Below are 7500 nucleotides of genomic sequence, written 5' to 3'. Positions count from 1 at the left end.
TCATGGTACCCCAATAACAACCTGACCCTCATTACATTTATCAGGTACGTTCTTCATGTGCCTGGTTGTAATGGATAAATCGACTGAGAGCTGATAATTTCTCATCATGGAAGCTTTTCCACCCATACAAAACACATCTTACAGGTTTAAATGTTTCATATCTAGTTTTATATGCAAGCCATCTTTTTCATATCAACAATCTAACGGTAATTTAAGTATTATTCAGTTATGAACTTTACTAGGTTTGAATCTCTGAAGGTCGAAGGCTTAGGTCAGTCAAGTATTCGCTGTATAAATTACCTAAACCTAAACATTTTAGAGCATATAATATGACCGAAATATCAATACCTAATTATGGATGACCACCCTAATTAGCGTCAGATTTCGAAAAAAGGAAATAATGTTGCCTGGCGGTTGTGTACCTTTTTTCTCTTTACGCGCATACTACCACCCCTCACTTTTCTCTCTTCATCACTCTTATTTTACTCATCATGAACCTCTCTGTCTGTTTGGTTATGCTGAAGGTACTATAGAAGAGCGTTCATGTCAGAATATTCATCGATTAAGGTCATAGGTTAAAAAAAATAAAAAATAAAAAAAACGAATTTTGGGTTAAAAGCTCTAGCAAAATTTTCCCATTTTCAATTACTAAAAATATGTCAGCCTTGAAGGACGGACGATGTTTTTGCTTCTTACGCAATCCTTTGGCCTTTTAAATCGGGTATTTAAAGGGACTGTGGCGCTGCCACACCTTTATGAGGCTACATTTTACCGTCTGTGTATAGTTCCATCTATTAACGCAAAAATTTGGAAATTCTAACTTTTAGTTGCCATGTACGATACTTTATTCATTACCTGGTTGATTGTAAACAACCACACGTCACCGTGTCGGAGTACCTTAGTTCTTTTGAAAAGGTTGTTTATCCTGACTTGCTGGTGTTTGTGCGTGGTTTTATGCAGAATAATTCGTTATTGAGTAAAAAATGTTCAATAATGCCGAGATAGTAAGAGATACAGATACTTGCAAGAATGTGGACGAAGGCTCTGTGAAAATAAGTGCAAATCTTCTCATAAATAAAAATAATACCCACCCGGGCTTTTCAACATGTGCGGGAAGACAGAGAGAGAGAGAGAGAGAGAGAGAGAGAGAGAGAGAGAGAGAGAGAGAGAGGCGTGTATTTAGCGAGGAGTCGTGTAATGATGGTGGAATGAGTTGTAGAACACTGTCTACCGTATTACTGTGTAGAAAACTTATGAAAAAGGAGTGACTGAACATTCTGAATTCAATACAGTCAACTTGTCATATCTCATGTACATAATTTACAGTTCCCGTTTCACTTTCTATAAGCAATGCTACACCTTATATTTAGTGTAAGGAGATCTTACTGACACAAATCGGCTGTTAAAACGGCAATTTGGCCAAATGCAAAATAGGAACGAAGCTTTCCATTCAAAAGTGTGTTAAAGTGCATCAAAAAAACGTTTCATGGATATACTACCACAGCCACCTCAGCACTATAAATGAAGTATGTGTATGTTTGTGTGTGTGTGTGTGTGTGTATCAGTTATAAATGACATATAGGTGGCATTAAATCAAGTAATCAAGAAAAAAGAGAATCCAAAAACAATGGCATCTCTGATAGTCAAATTACGGAAGAGTAGAGCAGCGCCTCAGTGGCGTGATCGGTATGGCATTGGCCGACTACCTCGGTGGTCGCGAGTTCGATTCTCAGCTATTCCATAGAGGTGTTAGATATGTGTATTTCTGGTGATAGAAGTCCATTCTCGACGTGGTTCGGAAGTCACGTAAAGCCGTTGGTCCCGTTGCTGAATAACAAGTGGTTCCATGCAACGTAACAACACCATATAGACAAACAAGAGGGGAGCAAAACAGCAAGATGACGGAACTTAAAAAGGCTGGAGCTTTTTAAGCTGGCACTCATCAGTGGCACTTAATGCAGCCTGATATCGAAGTTTAAGGGATGCCGAGTCCTTGCACGATTGGATACTAAGGTTTTTTAAATCCATTGTAAGTTTTAAAATAAAGTTCCTAAAGACACCACTGGGATGGTTTGGAAAGTCTACAGCTGGAGAAGAAAGGTAAGCTAGAAAAGGAACATTTCGTTTTTAGGCATAGGATAGATTGTTTTACCTGCTCAAGATGCTTTTAATATGTAGAATGTGTCCAATATAGCTACATTTTTCTTTTTAAAAGGATGTACATACAAAATATCCCCCATAAGTCACGTGTGTGTGTGTGTGTGTGTGTGTGTGTGTCTAAAATTTAGGAAAATCTAAATTGTGATCTCTCAAATTCAGTATTTTATCAAAATAGGAACATTCAAATGTCTATAAAATCAAGGATTTTGAAAATAATTGTAAAATGTAAAAGGACATTATTTATGTGAGAAATGTAAAAACGTTTCTTGATCTGAAGTTCGTATTTTTTTCTCTTTCCTTTTAGCACTTTTCAATTATCAAAATCGAAAAATTCAAAATTTGGAATTTTCAAATTTTTCTGAAAAAAAAAATTTCTTCTAATTCTTTTAAATTTTTTAATCATATATTGCACCAATATATAATTTGCTTTAAAACAAAAGAAAAAGGACCTCTATGTGTTGAAATTCAATAAAGTTAAAATTCCCAATTTTTTTCTAAAAAAAATATTTAAAAATTAATATAAAAAGTATTTTTCCAAATTGCATAAACTTTTTAGTAATATTTTACCATGCTCAATAACCCCTGAAACTTACAGCTATCTCACTGCAACATTTCAAGCATCTCTTATTTTTTTTTTTACCCATGACACGTATTATATATTAATATATGCATTATTACTGGACGTTACAATAGGAAAAGCTTCTTTAATATTCAGGTGAAGTAGTCAGTGCTGATACTTTTATGAAAATATTTCTAATAATAGCAGTACATAGCAGTTAAATTTCTATTGTTATAATACCCTGTCCTCTACGATTATTCAAACATGGGATGAAATTTCCTGTTTTGTCAATATTGGAAGATGAACTTCCATGGGTATAACTATGAATTTTCGTAATCATGAAGGCTTGATTGCTTATTAAATAAAATATTTGTGCTTCGTTACAATTACCATATCCATTTATCTGTTAATTGCTTTTTGCTTCAGTTTCATCGAAAACTGGGTTTTGTCCGTTTTCAGTATTACCTATGCATAACACGAAGGCAGGTTTCTTACAGGGGAACATAGATTGTCATTAACTTAAAACAGCTTCCTCCACTTCCTTTGCTTAATGTGTGTATTTTATTTCTCAGTACCGCCTTTTTTTTATTTGTTTATTTATTTTTTTTTTTTTAGTAGGTAATACTCACCTTTTCTAAAACTCATTTAAAGCTCATTCAGCGAAAGAAAATCGTACTCGTCTTATTCCCTACCTGATTATATGACGAAACTTTCAGTTTTCTACTATGGATTCCACCCCACACCCCCCGATCGCTAATTTCAAAGAGTTCAGAATTATCTTCAACGCTTATCAGAACTTTTGTGAATGAAGTTGGAGAGATTGGGAGTCTTTCCAAAATTTGAAAGCATTTTTGGTACTATTCATCCAGTTTTGACGCAAATAGTACTTGACGAGCATTGGCAGTAAATGTTCATGAGTTGTAATTAACGCAGTAAATTGTTTAATGAGTTTATAACTGAATTGCCTGATTTTTCTATTTATATGTCTTGTATATATATATATATATATATATATATATATATATATATGTATATATATATATATGTATATATGTCTGTCTATGACTAAACGTATGTATATCCCTATATTGCTCGCAATGGATGAAGTATTACGTAGTCGAAACCGGTTCATCTTGGAGATTACTTTCGTTTGCAATAGGCGAGAGCTCTGAGTCATCCAGTGCCTTGCATTTGCATATTCCGCGCGAGCAGTTGCAATTATCAAGTTATCCAGACAATTTACATGACGAATTTCCCCTGAGCCTCTTCCTCGGCGTTTGTCACGAGATCTAAGATAAAAGAAAAAAATAATAAAACACGAATCTAAGAAAAAAGTCTTTCCTACGTTTTGCTTTCGTTTTACAACTTTTTCTTTCGGAAAATCTCCCTTTGTCATGGGTTTTCTTTATACGGTTTTTCTTCATATTTATGTCTCATTTTCAGGTAGGGTTTTTTTTTAAAGATTTTTTAAAGATTTATTTTGTTGATATTCAGTATATATTTTTTCTTTAGGTAGTGGATCTGCCACGTGTTTACTGTTAGGTTGTCGACTTTTGTAACATATATATATATATATATATATATATATATATATATATATATATATATATATATATATATAGATATATATATATATATCACACACACTCACACACACACACACACACACACATACATATATATATATATAATATATATATATATATATATATATATATATATATATATATATATATATATATATATATATATATATATATACACACACACACACACACACACACATACACACACACACACACATATATATATATATATTATCTATATATATATATATATATATATATATATATATATATATATATAGACAGAAGTAAGCGACAGCCAGTAAGACCCACCAGCTTCATGGTGGACCATGGAAACGTACTAAATTCGTAAATTGGGCATAATTCTTTATTTCCAACGTTTCGTAATTACTTTATTACATCCTCAGGCAATCTGTTAAATATTTAACAGATACCTTGCTGATGCAATGGAGGATATTACAAAACGTAGGAAATAAAGAAATATGCTGAATTTAGTACGTTTCTAAGGTCCACCTGGAGTTGATGTGTGCTACTGGCTGTCGCCTACCTTTGTCTTAATATATATATATATATATATATATATATATATATATATATATATATATATATATATATATATATATATATATATATATATATATATATATATATAGCTGTGTATGTGTCCATATTAATATTATATATATATATATATATATATATATATAGTTAGTAATCTTCAAAAATCTTACTAACCTTATCTATAAAATATTCTTAAAAGAACATCGCTATATATATATTTTTTTTTCGTAGCTTTACTGCCTACCCCTCCAAACACGGTTAAATGTGTCACTCAAATTGCCTACATCTCATATGAATACATTGGCTTCCCTGAAGACTAAATCGAGATATGAGAAATATATTACACTAAATTTAAAAACTGCCAGAAACACTTGGCGTTAGATTAACAGTAAGAGAATCTCATTTTAGGAAATGTAGTTTTACTCGCGTCGGTCGAACAGCGGAATTAAGTTTAATTGCAGAAAATGCCAGTTACATTAAATACTCGATGTTGAATAAATCTCCTTTTTGTAACTAAATTAATGTAATTTATGAATCTTGCCGTCTTCTTTCAGATTTATTACTGGGTTTCAAGGGATTTCGTTCCTATCATAACTTTCTCCAAAGCTCTTCCTTGCTTTCGTTGTTCTTCTTCCGCGGTAAAAGTAAAATGAGATAGAGAAACTGATTATTTTCATTGCCTTGGCCTGTCTTGTGTATATGTTACAGAGAATATGCGAAATCGGGGATTTCACGAAATTCCTTGGGAATATGTGCGAAACATGGTGAAACAGTGATTCATCTACTGTTTCGCCGTGTTTAGTACTAGCTTCCCTGTGGAGTCGAATGTATTTCGCCGTGTTTAGCATTTGATCCAAAAGGGGCTAGTACTAAACACAGCGAAACACATTTAACCCCCCAAGGGACTAGTACCAAACACGGCGAAACAGTGTAGATGAATCACTATTTAGCCGTGTTTAGTACTATAGTAGATTCACATCAACCATACATCTGATGTCTAGGCCAGTCCCTTACAACGCTCCTGATTAGCTGTTGATAAGCCAATCACAAAGCTGGAAACTCTCAGTCTCTCGAGAGAGTTCACAGAGGCAGAATGTATGGTCCAACTCTCCTGAGCGATAATTTTGAAAGACGTATCCCTCAGGAGACGTGGAACATGCATCCTGACTATGTGAACTCTCTCGAGAGACTGAAGGTTTCCAGCCCTGTGATTGGCTTATCAACAGCCATTCAGCAGCGTTGTAAGGGACTGACCTAGACATCAAATGCACGGTTGACGTGAATCGACTATAGCCTATGGTGATCAAATGTTCCTAAACAAATTGGTTATTCCACCTATGCCCTAGGGATTTCGTGAAATCCCTGGATTTCACATATTGTCTGTAACATATATAAAGACACGAATCAACCCATTTACTCAAAGGAAACTGAGCCTTATGTGGTCGTCATCTTTCTGAATTGGTCACATTCTTGATAATTATGAGGTGCTTAGCCAATGACAACAATAGGCGTTTAAAATCCTGAGGGAGACTCTTACACATGGATGCAAAATCCTTTTTTTTTACTATGCGTCATTAATGTAATAAAATATTTTCCCACAAAATTATTTAGTCAATGAGACAGGCAAAAGATGGAAACTTAACATAGCCTAAAAATAAATAAATAAATAAATAATGAAAGAAAACTGTTCGCATCGCGTATTTGTATAACAAATCCATACCAAAACATTATTCCGTTATCCTTTGAAAAATACGTTGAAGTTTCCTCGGCGCAATCGAGTTTTCTGTACAGCTGCTACTGGTGGTACCCTGTACTACAGAGTTGCCAGACACACGATCATAGCTACCTTTAATCTTAAATAAAATAAAAACTACTGAGGCTAGAAGGCTGGAATTTGGTATGTTTGATGATTGGAGGGTGGAAGATCAACATACCAATTTGCAGCCCTCTAGCATCTGTAGTGTGTGAGATATGTAAGACAGAAAAAGTGCAGACGGACAGACAGATACATATCTCATTGGTTTTCTCTTACAGAAAACTAGAAAGCGGAATCCTACATCATTTTCACTGACCTACAAATGATGGTGTTGGGGAATAGATGACATCGCTGTCAGGGGTCTGACAGAGAACCAGTGGATGAATTTATTGATGAAATCATAGAACACTAAAAAAAGAATAACGCACAAAAAAAACGAGTTACCAAATTGATGTGATTTTTATCTATCACACACACAATCACACACACATATAAATATGTGTATGTATGTATAAATGCATATCCATATATATACATATAAATTTTACGACTTTTCACAAAAACGGCATAAAGAAAAACATCAGCAAATGACAAGTGCTACTCTAAATGAATAAACGTAAATAAAATTCACATTTATGAACTGGTGAACAAATATTTGCTGCTGCCTATCACAGGGTCACCCATGCAAAGTCCAAACAAAATTGCGAGATAAAAATCGCATTCATTCGCTAACCCGTTTCGATCAATCAAAACATGGCTGACAAAAGTGGCCGCTGAATTTGCAATTTATTTTTATTTTTGAGAACTATGTTTATCTTTTATGTCATTGTTTATTTAATGAATTCCTTCACCAACCCTTCCGTCAGTACTGTGAAAGG

This window comes from Macrobrachium nipponense, chromosome 32 (assembly GCF_015104395.2).
Source record: "Macrobrachium nipponense isolate FS-2020 chromosome 32, ASM1510439v2, whole genome shotgun sequence".
Lineage (NCBI taxonomy): Eukaryota > Metazoa > Arthropoda > Malacostraca > Decapoda > Palaemonidae > Macrobrachium > Macrobrachium nipponense.
Note: the sequence above shows the minus strand (reverse complement) of the source record.